Source organism: Mus caroli, unplaced genomic scaffold, assembly GCF_978045245.1.
Source record: "Mus caroli unplaced genomic scaffold, Mus_caroli_1 scaffold_5, whole genome shotgun sequence".
Lineage (NCBI taxonomy): Eukaryota > Metazoa > Chordata > Mammalia > Rodentia > Muridae > Mus > Mus caroli.
In genome coordinates this window covers 93586737-93606179 of record NW_028227260.1, presented here as the reverse complement: position 1 = coordinate 93606179, position 19443 = coordinate 93586737, and the positions used below count along the sequence as shown (strand labels likewise).

The window sequence follows — 19443 nt, the reverse complement described above, 5'->3', positions numbered from 1 at the left end:
AGTACTGTAACTTTCCCAAATGTCTTATAGGATTTTATTCATAATTAGAAATGCAAGTTTTGTTTTTGCAGAGAAAATTGATACATAATTTATAACATTCTCAAAAGCACAAAGTCTTTTATAAATTTAAAATATGTACACTTTTTATCAGTAGGTTTTCCAATTTAAAATTGTACTAACTGATACTGTCCTATTTATAATTTCTGTTTTCAGTTATTTCTACTAAGTAACTCTTAAAGTAATCTCTGTGGTTGGATTTACCATGGTAACTAAATGTTTGCTTAGCTGTCAACAAACCAAAAATCAACATTTTTTACATATCCATGCAAGCACATTTTACTCCATGATATCATTTCACTTACAGTCCTGTGGCTTAATACACAACCCAGGAAAGGACTATGTGGCCATCCTACTTAACAACTGGATCTTTTCTGGAAAAAAATGCTTCCTTTTTCTTTGTAACCCCAGTACACTGCCAGTTCATTCAGTGAGACTCCATTCTGTAAGTAATGAGTTTTCATGTTCTATGCAGATTCCAGCAGCGTGTCTAAGACTTCGAGAACATGACATACCCATACAGAATACAGCTATGGTACATGGTGGAGCCTGTTGCCTGAACTTGGCACTCATGTCCTGTTTGCTTCAGAAAGCTGTTCTCTTATTGTTGCTTGGGTTTTGGTGTCTTATCTGGGAAGCTATGGAATACATAATCATGATTCATGTTTTAAATTAATTCCAAGTAAAGAAGAATGTTTGACTTGAATATCAATTTGAATTCCTGCTTGACTTACTTTTTTCTACCATCAATTATTCAGGGTCATAAGTTTGTTTAAACTTTAAAAGGTTGTTGTTGTTCTTCCTCCTGGATCTTCTTGGAAAGGCTCATACACAAAAGGAATTATTTCTCCTTTTCTGAAACAAAACCCAATTGACCAGTCATGTAAAACATCATACAAAAACTAGTGCATTCCATAGATTTTTTTCTGATGATGCATCTCATCCGACCCCAGCCCCCATCTCACCTTATATATTCCAGCTAAACCACATAGTCATTTCCCAAATATAATTGAATACCTACCTCATCACCTTCGGCAGGTGAGAAGCGTGTGACCAGGAGAGTCAGAACGTTTTTGCAGTGCTAAGTCTAAACCCATGGTCTAGGTTTTGCTGCTTCCCCAGATTGAGAGTCAGAACTTAACATTTGTCTTGGTCACTACATTTACTATCTCTGTGACTTTGCGAAAGTCACCTTATGACTATAGAACTGGATAAGACTGAGTTGACTTGTCTACCAGAATTTTACTAGGCTGCAGGACTTGAAGCCAGGTATGGTGGTGCGTGAGTAGAGCAGGCTTATAATCCCAGCATGTAGGGGATTGAGGGTTACCATGGGTTCAAAGATGGCTGGGTCTACATACTGTTTTTTCAGGCCAGCTATGGTTGCTTAGTGAAATTCTGTCTTACAACTGAAAACAAAATGTGGTATTTTGATGAAGCTTTTTTTTTTAAAATAGGAAATATTAACCCATCTGTTCTCAATAAACTAGGAAACCTTTCATCTTTCTTTTGGAGACAGTGTCATGTGGACAGGGGTATCCTTGAACTCCCTATGTAGTCAACAATGACCTTGACCGTCTTATCCTTCTGCCTGAGCGCTGGGACTATAGGCATGTGTCATCGCCTGGTTTATGGGTTTCTGGGGGTTTAAGGGATTTGTGAGTACTAGGCAAGCATTCTATCAACTGAGTTAGAACTCCAGCCCTAAACCATGACATCTTTAAGACCTTCCTTCTGTGTATTTGCAGCATGGGTAATAAAAGTCAGTTGAATTTAAGTAGATCAATAACGGTCCTTAGGGCTCATGTCCCTGTACTTTAAGTAACCCTCCTATCTCCACGTCAAAGGATCTTCACACTATCTGCCTTACCCTGCACACTCTCAGTCCGTGTGTGTGTGTGTGTGTGTGTGTGTAAAACCCATGGCCTGCAACATTTTAGGCAAGCACTCTATTCATCATCCATGTCCCCAGTTTATCCTTTAAAAGATGGATAATTGAAGCTGGAGAGATGGCTCAGAGGTTAAGAGCACTGGTTGCTAGATTACCCAAGTCCACTTCCCAGAAGCCACATTGCTTGGTTTACAGCCCCTATAACCACAGCTACAAATTAACCCCAACCTTCCACCCTTTTAGGGCTTCTAAGGGTATGAGAAGACACATACTACACACTTACACAGACACAGATGCCAGATACACACACACACACACACACACACACACACCCCACACAAATCAGAGCACCTTTAAAAATATAGAAAATTAAACTCATTAAGTCAAATCTCTCCCTTTGAGTATGAAAATGGTCAAAATAGGACTGAGAGAAAATCTTGGTTTTGCCTTGCTCCCTCCCTTCTTCCTACCCCTTCTCTGCCATTTCCCATTTCCTTCTCCTTGTAGAACAGAGGGGGAGCAATGTCTCATGTTATACCAGGTTGGCATGGAACTTTTTATGTAATACCCTGTTTAAGTTTTTTTTTTTTTTTTTTTTTTTTTTTTGCTTAGGGGCTATTTACCACGCCTATTTTAATATAAAGCAGTCTGGGTTCTAGTTGAGCATTCTGCAAGCAAGTAGCATTATTAGAATATTTTTTTTGTGTTCTTTGGTTAGCTATGAACCATTATCCATGTAAAATAATGCAGCTGTATGACTAACACTTTCTGGTAATTTCTCTTGCAAACGTGGTCTTAAATGAACTGGTGCAAGAAACAATATAGACCAGCTCCCTTTTCAGTGTTTTCTATTTTTGGTCGTGAGCCAAGCCTTTAAGGCTGACTCATATCTCCAGCCCATTTTCAGTTTCTTGATCGTCAAAATTGGCTCCTTATCTACAAGACCTGGTGGCATTGGTCTGTAATCCTTGTATTTGGGCGGTGGAGGTAGGAAGATTGCCAGTTACAGGTGAGACTAGGCTACATAGAGACACTTTTCTGAAACCAAATCAAAGAAACAAATAACACAATTGATAAAAATATATTTAAAAAGCTAACCCTCCAATGAAGGACCTATAGAAAGGACCCAAGGAGCTGAAAGGGTTTGCAACCCTATAGGAGGAACAACAATATGAACTAACCAGTACCCCCCCCCCCCCCAGCTTGTGTCTCTAGCTGTATATGTAGCAGAGGATGGCCTAGTTGGTCATCAATGGGAGGAGAGTCCCTTGGTCCTGTGAAGGCCCCATTACAGGGAAACACCAGGGCCAGGAAGTGGGTGTGGGTGGGTTGGGGAGCAGGGGGAGGGGTGAGGGGATAGGGAGTTTTCAGAGGGGAAACCAGGAAAGGGGATAACATTTGAAATGTAAATAAAGAAAATATCTTAAAAAAACAAAAACAAAAACAAAACTAACCCTCTTGTAACCATCAGACTACAAGGAGGAAAGCAGGAATATCTTATGTGATTGTAGCTTAAAATGTAATCATATCCGCTGTTGGCCATCTTTAAGTTAACAGAAAAACCTTTGCTGCAGACATGATAAGTACTCATTTAGCATTCCTGAGGGCTAAGATTTCATCTCCAGCCTCCACCCCTCTAAAAATATGCGAAGTCATAAGTACTAATAGTGTGGTTTGTGTGGATCAGTCTTTGGAACAGTCTTTACAAGGAGAGATGTTTTGATCTTGAGTCCTAAACTGAAAGTAGACTAATTATTGTTAGTAAATTTCTTCTTTTCCTTTCCCCTCATAATTAATTGTTTTCTCTCACTTGAGACATCTGTTCTTGGAGCCTGTTGACTTTCCTCCTGTCCTCCTCTTTAAATTAGGGAGACAGATAAGCAGTTGTCTTGCAAGTTAAGGTCACTGGCATTCCAAAAGTGTCTCCCACAGAGACAAATGGTGAATGTTCTTTGTTACTTGCAAACTATAAATTGAACAAGTTGACTACTCTTTACTTGTTATGATACATTTTGAGAAGGACTTTTTGAACGATTTTATTGCACTTTTTGATTATGAAAGCAACATATGGTCATGTAGAATTGGTAGCGTGATAGCACCAAAAAGGAAAATAAAAATCTCAACATACAGGGATAACAACTGTTCGAATTGTGATGCCTTATTTATACCTTTTAAAATGTTCACACAATTGTTTTTAAATATAATTGGGGTCATATGATCAATAGATAGATATTTTAGAGTATAGTATGGTGGTGCACATCTCTAGTTATAGAACTTGGGAGATGGAGGCAGGAGAATCAGGAGTTCAAGTCCAGCTTCAGCTATGTAAGGAGTTGAGGTGACCCTGAGCTACATGAGACCCTGAGTCCAAGTTTCCTTACTTTTGGAACATGTTTTTGAGTCTGTGTCATGTACTACATGCTGGACTCAGACTCACATTGGAGCCAAGGATACCCTTGAACTCCTTATCCTCCTATTTCCTCCTCTCAAGTGGTATGATTACAGATATTAGCTATACAGCTACCACGCCTGATTTATATGGTGTTGAGGATAAAACCCAGGGCTTCCCACATGCTATATAAGGCCCCTACCAACTAAATTACATGCTGACTCTTGAATAATTTTTTAGTGCTATTAAATGCTTTAAAATATGAATTTAAATTGTTATACATCATTTCCATGTTTGGATATCCCATGGAGCAAATATATCTAAAACATTCTTTGATTCCATATCCCCCATAATATTTCTGTTTTCTGAGTTGTTCATGACTTCTATTACATCACAATCCTAGAGAGAAACTTACTAGGTCTAAATGTGTGGTTAAAATCATGATAATAATTTTTCTTAAATCCCTATATAATTAAAACATTCTATCTACCTAGCTGTCTGTCTGTCTATATAATTATCTGCCTATCTATGTTACTTCTGTGAGATATTATATCAGTTTGTATTTCTGGCTTGCCTGGGACTTATTGTATAGCTTAGGATAGCCTCAAATTGAGGAAGATCTTCCTGCCTTGGCTTCCCCAGTTTGGAGATTACAGGTGTCTGCCAATGTCCCTAGGGTTAGAAAATTTTAAACAATTAAAAATTTGTGTGTACCAATTTAGCAATTTATTAGCAATCCATTTAATTGTCTCTTAATAAATTATTTAAAATTTTTATTGACAAAATTGTACATATCACTGGGGTTTAAAATTTTTTAACCTTTTTTTCCTTCCTTCCTTCCTTCTTCCCTCCCTTCTTTCCTTCCTTCTTTCCTTCCATTGTTCCTTTTTTCCTTTTAAGCTTATTTTGAAATAGGGCTTCCTCTGGTAGCAGCCCTGGCTATCCTGGAACTCACTCAGTAAATTAGTCTCTCCTCAAACTCAAAGAGATCCACCTGCCTCTGATTCCTGAGTGCTAGGATAAAAGGTTTGCACTTCCTCCACCAGCTCTAGCACCATTATTGCCTAGCTTTTGCCCATTTTTCTTTCCATTATTTATTTATTTTTATCCACATTATATCCCAATTGCAGACCCCTTCCCTCCTCTTCTCTCAATCCCGCTCTTACAAATTCCATTACTCCCTCCTCTTCTCCTAAGAGAAGGGGAAGTCCCCCTTGGGTCACCCCACCCTAGGACACCTAATCCCAGCAGGACTAAGCACATCCTCTCCTGTTTAATCCTAACCAGGCAGTCTAGTAAAGGGGGACCCAATGTCAGGCAACAGAGACAGAGACAGCCCCTGTTCCAGTGTTTGGTACCCACATGAAGACTAGGTTGCACATCTGCTACAAATGTGTAGGAGGCCTAGGTCCAGCCCCTGCATGCTCGTTGGTCCATGGTTCAGTTTCTGTGAGCCCTGATGGGCCAAGGTTATTTGACCCTTTAGAGTCTTCTGGTGTCTTTAACCACTCTGGCTTGTTCAATTCTATCCTGGACTCTTCCACAAGACTCTTGAGCTCTGCCTGATATTTGGCTATGGGTCTCTGCAACTTTTTCCATTGGCTGCTGGATGAAGCCTCTCAGAGGACAGTTATGCCAAGTTCCTGTCTATAAGCATAGCACCATCATTAATAGTGTCAGAGGTTCTGGCTTTCTGGATTCTTGTTCCTTTTACCTCACTGAATAATAATATCTTCTCATTTTATATTATCATTTGTCTTAGTCTGGGTTTCTATTCCCGCACAAACATCATGACCAAGAATCAAGTTGGGGAGGAAAGGGTTTATTCAGCTTACATTTCCACATTGCTGTTCATCACTGAAAGAAGTCAGGACTGGAACTCAAGCAGGTCAGGGAGCAGGAGCTGATGCAGAGGCCATGGAGGGATGTTCTTTACTGGCTTGCCTCCCCTGGCTTGCTCAGCCTACTCCCTTATAGAACCCAAGACTACCAGCCCAGGGATGGTCCCACCCACAAGGGGCCTTTCCCCCTTGATCACTGATTGAGAAAATGCCTTACAGTTGGATCTCATGGAGGCATTTCCTCAACTGAAGCTCCTTTCTCTGTGATAACTCCAGCTGTGTCAAGTTGACACAAAACTAGCCAGTACAATTGACCCCTTGTCAACTTGACACACAAACACATCACTAGTAAGCTTCAACCCTTACATTCTTATTCATCCCCAAGATCTAAATAACTTTAAACATCCCACAGTCTTTACATATTCCATCTCTTTTAAAATCCAAAGTCTTTTAACTGTGGGCTCCACTGAATAGTTACTTCCTTCAAGAGGAAAAATATCAGGGCACAGTCCCAATCAAAAACAAAAATCAATCTCCAACCGTCCAATGTCTGGGATTCAACTCACGATCTTCTGGGCTCCAACAAGGGCTTGGGTCACTTCTCCAGCCATGCCCTTTGTAGCGCACAAGTCGTCCTCTAGGCTCCAGATGCCTGTACTCCACTGCTGCTGCTCTTGGTGATCATCTCATGGTACTGGCATCTCCTAAACACTGCATGACCCCTTGATTCCTGGGCCGTCAATTGCAACTGAGGCTGAACGTTCACCAATGGCCTTCCATGGCCTCTCACAGTGCCGAGCCTCAGCTGCTCTGCGTGACCCCTTCATGCCTTTAAAACCAGTACCACCTGGGTGACTCTTACACATTACCAAGTCCCACTGTAGCACGAGGTACAATCTTGGTTATCTCTGGAACACAGCCTCTGTGCTCTCAAAAAACACTTCCCAGAAGATGTCACCTCAATGATGCTGGTCTCTTCTTAATCACCGCTAATTTCTTAGCTCCAGCTAACCAGCATCAATAGTCCCAGTAATACAATGGTTTCACTTTACTAGTTCTGGTATCTTGTTAATCACAGCTGATTCTTCAGCCCCAGATAACCAGAACCACAGAATCTTCACAACCAAAGTATGGCCCTGAAAAAGAGTCTTTAATTTTCCCTCTGAAATTTCACAAGCCAGGCTTCCATCTTCTACATTGTTCTCAACATTATCTTCCAAGCTCCTACATAACATCTGACAGAGCTCTTAACACTGAATGGATCTTCTAGTCCCAAGTTCCAAAGTCCTTCCACAGTCCTCCCCAAAACATGGTCAGGTTGTCACAGGAATACCCCACTCTGCTGGTACCAATTTGTCTTACTCAGGGTTTCAATTCCTGCACAAACATCATGACCAAGGATCATGTTGGGGAGGAAAGGGTTTATTCAACTTACATTTCCACATTGCTGTTCATCACTGAAAGAAGTCAGGACTGGAACTCAAGCAGGTCAGGGAGCAGGAGCTGATGCAGAGGCCATGGAGGGATATTCTTTACTGGCTTGCTTCTCCTGGCTTGCTCAGCCTCCTCTCTTATAGAACCCAAGACTACCAGCTCAGAGATGGTCCCACCCACAAGGAGCCTTTCCCCCTTGATCACTAGTTGAGGAAATGTCTTACAGTTGGATCTCATGGAGGCATTTCCTCAACTGAAGCTCCTTTCTCTGTGATAACTCCAGCTGTGTCAAGTTGACACAAAACTAGCCAGTACATCATTATTGTTGTTGCTGTTTTTCTTCAGCCTCTCACTTTGTAGCCTAGTCTGACCCACAAGTGGCCCACGTGTCACTATGTATTTCAGGGAACCCTCCTGCCTCAACCCCCACTAATACTGGAATTAGAGACATGAGTCACCTCCCCAGCAAAAATCTTATCTTATTTATTTTTTAAAAATGAATCAAGTAATGAATTTCTATATGAGTGTTTTGACTATCTATCTATCTATCTATCTATCTATCTATCTATCTATCTATCTATCTATATTGTATATGCCTCATGCCCATGGGGGTCAGAAGTGGGTTTAGGACTCCTTGGAACTGGAGTTAAAGCTGGTTATACGCCATAATGTTGGTTCTGGGAAGCAACTGCTGGTTCTGTGGAAGAACTGGAACTACCTTTAACCACTGAACCATGTCTCCAGCCCACCAAACTGTCTTCCTTTACCTTTATGCCTTAAAGCTGGGGAAAAAAAGTATTTGAATATTTAAAATCATAGCCACTAAAATTTTGGACTTGACTAAAGCATGTTTGCCTTTGTTCTTTTCTGTGCTCTGTTCCTTTCTGTGTACACTAGACCTATCTTTCAGTTTGCATGCTTGTTGCAAATATTTTCCCAGATTATGTGGCCCGTCTCTTAGGCGTCCTTGTTTAGTACTGGTTTTTGAAGTTTATTTTTTCTATTATTGTATCATCCAAACCTATTGATTTTGTTTCACATGCAATTTATATACTTAACAATTCTGTTCCAATTCAGTGCAGACATATTTTTTGCTTGCTTTAGTTAGCCTTGTAATTGTGAATGCAATAGATTTGTTCTACACAACTGCAGCTATAGCTACAGATGCACTTTATTCATTTTAAACGTTCTTCAAACACATTTGGCAGGTAGGTTATTAAAGTAGGAGCAGGTATAAAACAGGGAAATATGTAGTTAGAGTGATTCTTTTGTCTTTTTGCAGAGGTGGGGCAGGACAGTTGAAAGACTGACATTTTATTGCATTGAACACTATTCATTTCTCAGTGTTTGCTGTAACTCAAGGCAACACAGTGGGACCACTGAAGAATCCTACAGCATTTTCATTTCAAGGATGACTTGATTTTAGCCTTTTTATGAATAGTTAAACCAGACATCATTTCTAAAGAGTCCTCGTTTTGATTATCACTTTAGAGTACTTATTCAAATTGGGATTCCTGAGTGTTTCCTTTTGCAAGCTTACGAAATCATATCTACTGGGATGAAGGTCCCAGATCCACTTTCTAAGAAGGATCCTAGATGATCTTGGTTTACAATAGATTCTGGGAATCTCTGATCCTTGTGGGGGACACAATTATTGAATTGGAATGACAGAGGCAAAAGACAAAATGTGTATGTTTGAGGGCTTGAATCCTATGTGTCAGAGAACAGCACCAGGCATGGTTGGAATGCAAGAGTATAGGCTAAAGACCACCCGTCTATCTATAAAGGGAGCACGTTTAGCTTGATATATTATGTCCTAAAGAAAGTGACAAAAATTTCAGCTTTCTTACCCTTAAAATGAGAATAAAGATGTGTATTGGGGTTTAAGGTGTGGCACAGTTGCATTGGATTTGCTTAGAATATGCCTGGTCCTGGGTTCCATTGGCAATACAGAGTGAGAGAGAGAAAAATAGTTTTAAGTACATGTACCAGAAGATTATTTTCTAAAAATTTTAAACATTCTTTTTTGCTTAGTGGGTATATGTGTGGTGGTCAGTCAGTTCTTGACTTCCACCATATGGGTTCAAGGAATCTGATATAAGACACAAGGCTTTATGGCAATTATCATTCAGCTCTTTTCCTGGAATTAGAAGATTAAGTGATATACAGGCTTAGAAGTTGTGGAAAGTATATGAAATATTATGTTATCACAAGTTCAGGAAACAGGAAATATGCCTTCTCAAGATTTTTTAGATATTTAATTAGTATTATGTGTACATATCCGTGTGCATGTGCATCTACAGCCTGTTAAGGTGTCATGTTCCCTGCAGCTGTAATTACAGGTGGTTATAGGCAGCCCAACGTGGTTGCTCAGAACTGAAGTTAGGTCCTCTGGATGAGCATCAAACTCTCTCAACTATTAAGCTTCTCTCTGCCTTACCTGATGAACATTTTGATTTCCTCCTCTATAGGATTTCAGACTTATTCATTGTACAATTAATATATCACTGTATCAACAAGTATAAGGGAATAATGAAGAGATTCTTCAGCACACACATACACACATATACATGTATTTAAGTCAGACATCATTTCAGAGTACTTTTGTGTATATATATATATATATATATACACACACAAATATATCCATATATCCATATGTATATTTATATGTATATGTACATATACACATACACAAACAGATATAGATATTTGAGCCAGACTGATGCCAACTGTCTTCATTAAATCTTGAACATGATGTAATGAACTATCAGTTTCAAAGACATAAGAATAGACTTTGATTTGTTTGCTGCTAGGGATCTAAAGAGGGCTTGTATAGGCTGGGTACGTGGCCTAATGCTGAGCTTGGGGAATTAAAAAAAATAATTGAGTTGTTATTCAAGGAATACATAAAAGAAAAAAAGACCCAGTCCCTTAATTTCTAGCACCTATTAAGTGTACCCTGTTTTGTAATAACCAATTTATGATATTTCAATAATTTTTATCTGATTGTCTAATATCCTGTCTGAGCACATTGCTTTATCCTCAATCATCTGGGGTCCTCCATCCTCTGTGAACCTCATCTCTCTTTTGTCCTTGATACATTTTATTTCCTTTGCTCTTTGATGTTCATTTGCTTCCTCTCGGTTTTATTTAAAAGGAAGGAATCCTTTGATTGGAAATCTAGGACCACTTCCTTGTAATGTAAAAATTCCATTATTGTCTCAAATATTAAATGTAGCCTCAGTCCTCGTCTCAAAGAAATACTTCTAATCTAGCCCTCCACTTTTTTTTAAACAATGATTTTTTTTAATTTTATGATTTAAAAGAAAAAGGCAATGAGCACAGAAACAGAGAAATGGTATTCTGTCATAACAGAAACTTCTGAATAACAAATAAGACAATAAATAGAATAACGGGAAATTTAACAGAATTGAAAACAGTGTTTGTTAACTATATATCTTGTAAGCTTGATAATGTTCAAAATATGGCAACATACAGAACTGAATGTCAAAATCCACAAACACGGAACATAAATCATGCAAAATTACAAATTAAGAAGTGAATAAAAATATCCAGTTGAATAGAGACAAAATGTAAATGAAGGGATTTTCAATCTCACTAACCATTCAGACTTGACACTCAAACCCATAATGAAGTAAATACCTCTCCACACTTTCACAGTCATTCTTTCAGAAAAATCAAAGATGATTGCTTGTAAACATGTAAACTAATTGTACCTTTCTGCTATTGATGAACATATAAATTAATACCAAATACAGGGAAAAATTGAGGACTGCTCAAAAATTGAAACTAGATCTATCCTACTCAAAGTTTCAAATTGAAAAAAATTGAAAGCAGTTTCTGGAAGATGTATCTATACTAGTAGTCCTCCATTTTTATTGTGATCTTTCCTATTATATTACTAAGGTATTATTCACTAAAATCTTTATTCATCTTGCTATTAGGTACAAGGCTTTCCCACATCCCTTTTTCCCCAGCTGTGACTAATTTTTTTTCTATTCACATTTGAGTTGTCTTGCAGGTTTGCAAAAGGCACAATGGCTTAGAATCCAGCTATTGATGGTGGTTGTCTCAACCAAGCTGACCTTTTTAGACCTGGCCTTGAGAAAACTGTAAGAGTCCTGTTCTTTCTTCCTCTTCTACTTTCTTTTCCTTTCATTCCCTCCCTCCTTCTCCCATTCTCCTTTCCTCTGGCCCCTATTTCTTTTCTTCCTCTTTCCTTCATCAACTTGTTGGATCCAGACTCACTATGCTGCACAGAATAACTTTGAACTTTTGATCCTCCAACCTCTACCTCCCAAGGGCTTGGTTTACATTCATCTGTCACCATGCCCAGCTTATGTGGTGGTGGACATTGAAGAAGGCCTGCCTATCATGTGCAAGGCTCTTGGGTAACACCCCAGGGTGATGAGTAAACTTGGGACCTTATTCTCTTAGAGTAATAAACACCACAAAAGGATTAATGCATGTTATAAATGAAGTAGAATGGATCTTTAGAGAATGTGTGTGTGTGTGGGGGGGACGGGCAGGGAGGGGATTCCCTTGGCTGAAAGTCTCACGGACTCAGCTTCCTTCAATAACTGACCAAAATGACTTATCTGTTTCATGAAGTCAGCCTCAGCAACAAGATTTTAAACTATTCCAACTCAAAAGAGAAAAGACATGGGATTCGGTTGTCTCAATAATGAAGACAGTAACATTGTGCCTCAGCAGCTCATGGATAATTGCAATGTTCCAGCCAGAAGACCTCCTTTCTTTTCCCCAGGTTGTGGAAATGAACTAAAATAGACCTCAAGAAGAGTAACATGGAGGTTTCTCAATTTTGTCCAATAAATGAGCTCATTGGCACTGAATAGAATGAAAAAAAAAAAGATAGTTCGCTTGCCACCAAAGTATAATGACCCTGTGGCCTTTCTCCTCACTCTGTACCCTGTACTTTAGATAGTAAACAGTAATTTGAGTGTCAGTATTAAAAAAAAAAAGGTTAACTCTCTGTTGTTCAGCAAGTGTGAAGATATATCTTGCTCATTGCCAGGACATAATAATTTTACTGATCAATGAAAATGAATATCTGGAAATAAAATTCTGGCCCCATCTGACAGCAGCGAAACTGCTAAAACTTCTTTAAACTTAAACGTTTTCTCTACATTGACCTTGACTTGTACAAGAATTTAAATTCTGTTAGTAAGTCACTACTATCCTAAATTTTACAGAAAGTAATGGAATGGTTAAATCTTATATACATGTATGTGTGTGTACAAATACATATATTTACTATCAAGAAAGGGAATATTGTTTTCTCCCTGTAGCATAATACTTTATTTTTCAGAGAATGTTATATCATGTATTTGGTGGAGGCGCATGCCTTTAATTTCAACACTCAGGAGGCAGAGGCTAGTGGGTATCTGAGTTTGAGGTCAACCTAGTCTACAGAGTGAGTTCCAGGACAGCTGGAGTGACAGTGGAACCCTGCCTTGAAAAATCTTCCAGGAAGTTATATTAGTGTATACGTATCCAAGTTAATATTTTTTTAAAAAATTAAAAAGAATGGCTGTTAAATAAATATTAGGCTTGGTGGTTCACATCTATAATCTCAGCTTTAATAAGATAGGGGCAAGAGAATTGAAAATTCAGTGTCATCTAAAGCTACATAGAAAGTTTGAGGCCAGCATGAGACTCAAGAATGAAACAAAATATTATACCCCCCAAAACGTAGAGACTAAAACAATATTCAATTACAAAACTTAATTCTGAACTTTAAATTATCATCATCATCATCATTGTTATTATACTATTGTATGTATAGAAAATGCAGATACATAAGTACATGTATGATGCATTGAACATTTGGAAGTCAGAGATCAAACATTTGGGAAGTCAGTTCTCTCCTTTCAGCTTTATGTGCGATCCAAATATCAAACTCATGTCCTCGGGGTGGCCACATCCTGCTTCGTGGCTGAAGTACAGTAGGTGTCACTTAGAGGACGTTGTCGGGATCTTACCGTGATCTGAATGGTCTCTCTGCACTCCCATTCCTGAAGGACCCACACAATACTTTCTAAAACTAGCAAGTCTGCAGACTGTTGCTGCTCTGCGTCGAGGAGTCCATGCCTCAGTCGCCTCTGCCACGTCCATTGCAACCAAGAAGACAGTGCAAGGCCCACCATCCTCTGAGTACATTTTTTTTGAATGGGAATCTAAATCTGAATGGTGCATACAATTACCATCCTTTTCCTGTAGCCCTGGAGAGAGGAAAAGGCATTTATATGTGGGAGGCAGTCAGTACTTTGACTTCCTGAGTGCTTATGGTGCTGTTGGCCAAGGATACTGCCAAAGATCATAGATGCCGTGAAGAGTCAGGTGGACAAGCCGACATTAACATCTCAGGCTTTCTATAACATTGTCCTTGGTGAATACAAGGAGTACATCACCAAGCTTTTCAACTACAACAAAGTTCTTCCTATGAATACAGGAGTGGAGACTGGAGAGACTGAATGTAAGCTTTCTCGTCCTTGGGCTACACCGTGAAAGGCATCCAGAAATACAAAGCAAAGATTGCTTTTTGCTGTTGGAAACGTTTGGGGTCGAAAGTTGTGAGCAGTCTCCAGTTCCGCAGATCCGTCCAGTTACGATGGCTTTGGATTCTTCCTGCCAGGCTTTGAAACCATCCCGTTTAAGGATCTGCCTACACTGGAGCATGCTCTTCAGGATCCAAATGTTGCCGCTTTCATGGTGGGGCCCATCCAGGGTGAAGCAGGTGTTATTGTTCCGGATCCAAGACACCTGACCAGAGTTTGAGAACTCTGCACCAGGCACCAGGTTCTGTTTATTGCTGATGAAATACAGACAGGATTGACCAGAACAGGTAGATGGCTAGCTGTGGATCATAAAAATTTCAGACCTGACATAGTTCTTCTTGGGAAGGCCCTTTCTGATGGCTTATACCCTTTGTCTGCAGTCCTGTGTGATGATGACATAACACTGACCATTAAGACAGGCGAGCATGGCTCTACATACGGCGGCAACCCACTAGGCAGCCGAATTGCCATTGCGGTTCTTGAGGTTTTAGAAGAAGATAATCTTGCTGAAAATGCAGACAAGATAGGTGCTATTTTGAGAAAGGAGCTCATGAAGCTGCCCTCTGACCTTGTGACTACTGTGAGAGAGAAAGGGTGTTTAAGTGCCATTGTCATCAGAGAAACCAAAGATTGTGATACTTGGAAGGTTGTGCCTGCAACTCCGAGATAACGGGCTTCTGGCCAAGCCAACTCACTGCGATATTATGTTTGCCTCTCCACTTGTGATCAAGGAGGATGAGATCCAGGAGTCAGTGTAGATCATCAACAAGGTGAGATCTTGTTCTTCTGAGAGTAGGAACTCCGGGGAGCCATCATCAGACAGGGTTCTTGTGAAACTCTGCTTGCAATGGGCAGATTCTGACTCCTGAAAGACGTTTTTTGAATATATATTATGTATTTCAGTTGATGCATAATAAAGTGACAGAAGGGTGAGAGCGAGAGGCATCTCTTTGTTAAGGTTTGACTGTGAGGCAACTTTCTAAGGAGAAACAGATCATTTGTATACAGCCTGCAAATCCAGTCCTGCAGTCATTTATGTGCATTTTTACAATTTCCTTGCTGGTGTGAATGTTTTGTATTTGGAAGTTATTTCTGAGATACTACATAAGAAATTAGCTTAACCTTGTGCAGTTGAATCATGCCCTCAGGCTAATACATCAAGTCTTTTACCCATTGTGCCATTTTGCTTGCTCTAGTCTGATATGATGGTGTGAAACCTGTCTTAGTGTTTCTATTGTTGTGACAAAACACCATGACCAAAAAGCAAGTTAGGGAGAAAAAGATGTATTTGGCTTTTACTTCCACATCGATGTTCACCACCAAAGGAAATCAGAGAGGAAACTCACACAGGGTAGGAACTTGGAGGCAGGAGTGGATGCAGAGGTCATAAAGGGGATGCTGCTCACTGGCTTGTTCCTCATTGCATGCTCAGTCTGCTTTCTTAAAGAATCCATGACCACAAGCTCATGGGTGGCTCCATCCTCTGTGGGCTGGGCCTTCACCCATTAATCACTAGTTGCAAAAATGACTTATAACTGTATCTCATAAAGGTATTTTCTGAACTGGGACTGTTTCCTCTGTAATGACTAAGTTGTGTCAGTTTGACATACAAAACCAGCCAGTACAAAACCTTATTAAGTTTTGTAGATTTAGCAAACAAAATATTGAATGAGGAGGCTGGGGAAATGGCTCACTGAGTAAAGTGATTACCACCAGAGCATGCGAATCCAAATTCAGATTCTCAGCACCCATGTAAGAGCAGAGAGGGATGGTGTGGGCCTGTAACCCCAGAACTGCAAGGCTGGACCCTAGAATTCACTGTCCTGCTAACCTAGGTAACTGATGGGCTCCAGGTTCATTGAGAGATTCTGCATCAAACGTGTAAGGTGAGAATAACTTATTCTTAACTGCTGGCTTCCACACACATGTACATGTCCAAACACACACACACACACACACACACACACACACACACACACACACACACACACACAGAGAGAGAGAGAGAGAGAGAGAGAGAGAGAGAGAGAGAGAGTTACTGATGAACACTTAAACTTGAATTGGAGGTAAATACTTTTATTATGACCTTGCAACCACAACCTCAGAGGACATAGTTACTATATAATACTCCAGTGGACTGGCTTTGTTTTTACAACACAGGTTTGGTTTGAGTCTACAGCAACACAGAATACTTTTTTATGGTCTCTGATTTAGACATAGACTACTGTGATAGGGCAGATTCCGAACTGATATTTATAATGGCTTTAAGATAGTATTTAAAAGTGCCTGTAGTTTTATTTTTATGGTAAACATCTGAGCTATGGTTTCAGGATTCATACATTCTTATTTTATTTCTCTTTGCCTTTGAGACAGGGTCTTGTTATATAGGTCTGGCTGTAGGTCTGGAATTTGCTATGCATTCTAATCTGGCCTTGTACTCACAGAGAACACTCTTCTTCCTCCACACCTGCTTCTTCCTCCACAGTTTTGATGTCATGTAGTTGTGTTCTATCCCATACAATTTAATGTTGTACATGTCTTACCAACAGTATGGTGGTTACTTATTTTTAATTGTTTTAAAAATACTTAATTTTATTTTTATGTGTATTTCACCTGCATGGATTTAGGTTTACCATGTGTGTGAAGTGTATGCAAAGGACAGAAGATATTTTAAGGTCCCCCTGGATGTGTACTTATGGGTGGTTCTGAGCTGTCATGTGGATGCTAAGAACTGAACTCAGGCTCTCTGCAAGAGAAGCAACTGCTCTTAATCACTGAACCATCTCTCTAGCTCCAACTGTTACTTTTAAATTTGTTTCATATATGTATGTATGTATTCATGTATGTATGTGTGTGCACCTGTTTGTGCTTATCATAGTACACATGTGGAGGTCACAGAAAATCTCTGGGAGTCGTTTTTTCTTTTCTGACAATGTGGGTCCCTTGGATCAATCTCAGACTTGACAACAAGGGTCTTTATTTGCTCAGCCACCTCTTAGGTTCTTAATATTAAGTTGTTAAGAGTATAAAATCACCAATCTTTACCATTTTACAATTCTTTTATATTTTGCTGCATGTACTGTTCTGGAGGAAGCATGAACCTTAGCCTGGAGAATGTGCTGCATGTTTGTGCTGCTTCTTCTTTGTGTCCCATTTGATCCAATTCACCCACTCTTCCCCTGATGCTCAGCAATACAATCTTGTTTGTACTTACTTTCTGATAGCTGCCAAAGACTTAGTATCACATCCAAATTGGAACACAGTCCTTTTAGGTACCTTCTGACACTTCAAACTTTTTGCACCACTATTAAGCTGTGTCCCCAGCTTTAGCTACATAATGAGACCAGCTAGTGTCCCACAGTAAAATAAGTCTTCACATGTCCTCAAAGCAGGGCTCACATAGAAATAAAACTGTAACTAAATTTCATGATCTTCAATGTGTCAAGGTCTCTTCAGAATTTTGAGTGGGTAGCAAACTTATCTCTCACACACACTACCCATCTTTATTTATTTATTTATTTTACAACTTCTGCAGTCATGAATTTAACATCTGACTAATGTTGCTTCTGCATCCAATTTGATAATGAGCCTTAACTTTGTATCATTTTATTCCATTAAAAGGGAGAAAGAGAGGGAGACCTACATTTACTGGCAAAGCAAATGTTTCACAAGGTCTTCTGGGTGAGGGTGAATGGACAGCTCCCATCATCATATGAAACTATAAAGAATGAGGGTGGAATGGAGTAGAGAAGGATCCAGTGCAGCTCCTTTTCACAGGTGATGGTCTCTAGCATCTCTGAACCATAAGCTTTTAGAATGTTAGTCATCAGTAAGTGCATTCAATATAGGGCGTGGCAATGAGAACCCTTCATTTTTTTCAGGCTTTGAGACTGGGCATTCTCTTAGACTTATTGCCATTTTTTTTTTACCTTTATTCTCACAAATTTCTTCATAAATTTACCATATAAATTTAGATTTTTAAAAAACAGAGAATCGCTTCGAATACATATTTGTTTGTGAGATATTAAAGTGATGCAGGGAATTCTACCAAATACTAAAATAGCCTATTACAAAACAAAGACCTAATGCAATTATCTGACCCCAGCCTCTTTGCACAGTGTCTGTATATTACTGGAAAAGTCCACTCATCTCTCTAATCAGAGTTATTATTTTCTAGTGGTAAGTGCAATTACACGTGAAACTCTTTGAATAATGACTATCTGGCAAATATGAGGCATTTTATTCCAAAGAGCTACTGAAATGAGTGTTGTGTTTTCTGTTTTCTGAGGTATGAGCCAGGAACAAATGCAGTGTGCTTGCACATAAGTATTAAGCCATTAGATGTGTGGCTCTTCATTTGGTTGAAATGCATTCAAATTCTGCGTTCTCTCTTCCAAAGCAAGGAACAATAGTAAATATTTTTACATAAGGTGCTTACAAATAATACATATATATATATATATGTGTGTGTGTGTGTGTGTGTATGCCCTGATGCCCTCTTGACTAGCACTTGCAGTAGCATAAAGTACACACAGAGTAGGAGCTTATAAATGGAAGGATTTCAAACTAAAAGAAATCTTTGAAGCTAGATGTGGTAGCACACACATGTTATCCTAGCATTCAGAGGGCTGAGTTCAAAACCACTTTGAATCTACAGTGTGAGACAGAAAGTTTCAAAGAGGATTCTTTCTTTTTTCTTTTTCTTTTTTTTTAACAGACTTTATCTGTATCTCTATATCTCTATCTCTCCATTTCTCTATATAACATATATATGGAAATAGGTAATCCTTATGCAGTTCCTATGTAGTTACTGTTGCTAAGCAGTTTCCACATCTTTCACTCAGCCCTTGAACTAGACCTAAAATATGAAAATTACCTTACTGCCAGAGAGAGAAAGATAGAGGTTGAATGACTGCCCCTCTCAGACATCATGTATTTATACTTTCCCATAATCTTGAAAATCTGTTGTCTAACAAGATTTTGTTGCTATTGGAGAACCATTCAGAAGAGATTCAGTGTAAATATTCCAGACAATGCTCGGAAAACAACAGATTCTAGGCAGTCCCCTGCGCCTCTAAGTTTGCTGGCTAAAGAGAAGGGCTGCATGTGTGGTTCCTTCTAAGCACTTAAGTTTAAGACTAGCTAGAGACAAAATTGGTTGGTTTTCATAACAGGACATTCAGCTAACTAGTGCTTGTACACACATTGTAGGAGCTTAGAAACAGAAGC

The 19443-nt window shown here is 39.3% G+C and overlaps 1 pseudogene; it reads left to right on the top strand.

The window, feature by feature from the left end:
• Window positions 1–12298: 12298 nt before the first annotated feature.
• Window positions 12299–15083, top strand: LOC147004685 (ornithine aminotransferase, mitochondrial pseudogene; annotated as a pseudogene).
• The last annotated feature ends 4360 nt before the right edge of the window (window positions 15084–19443 follow it).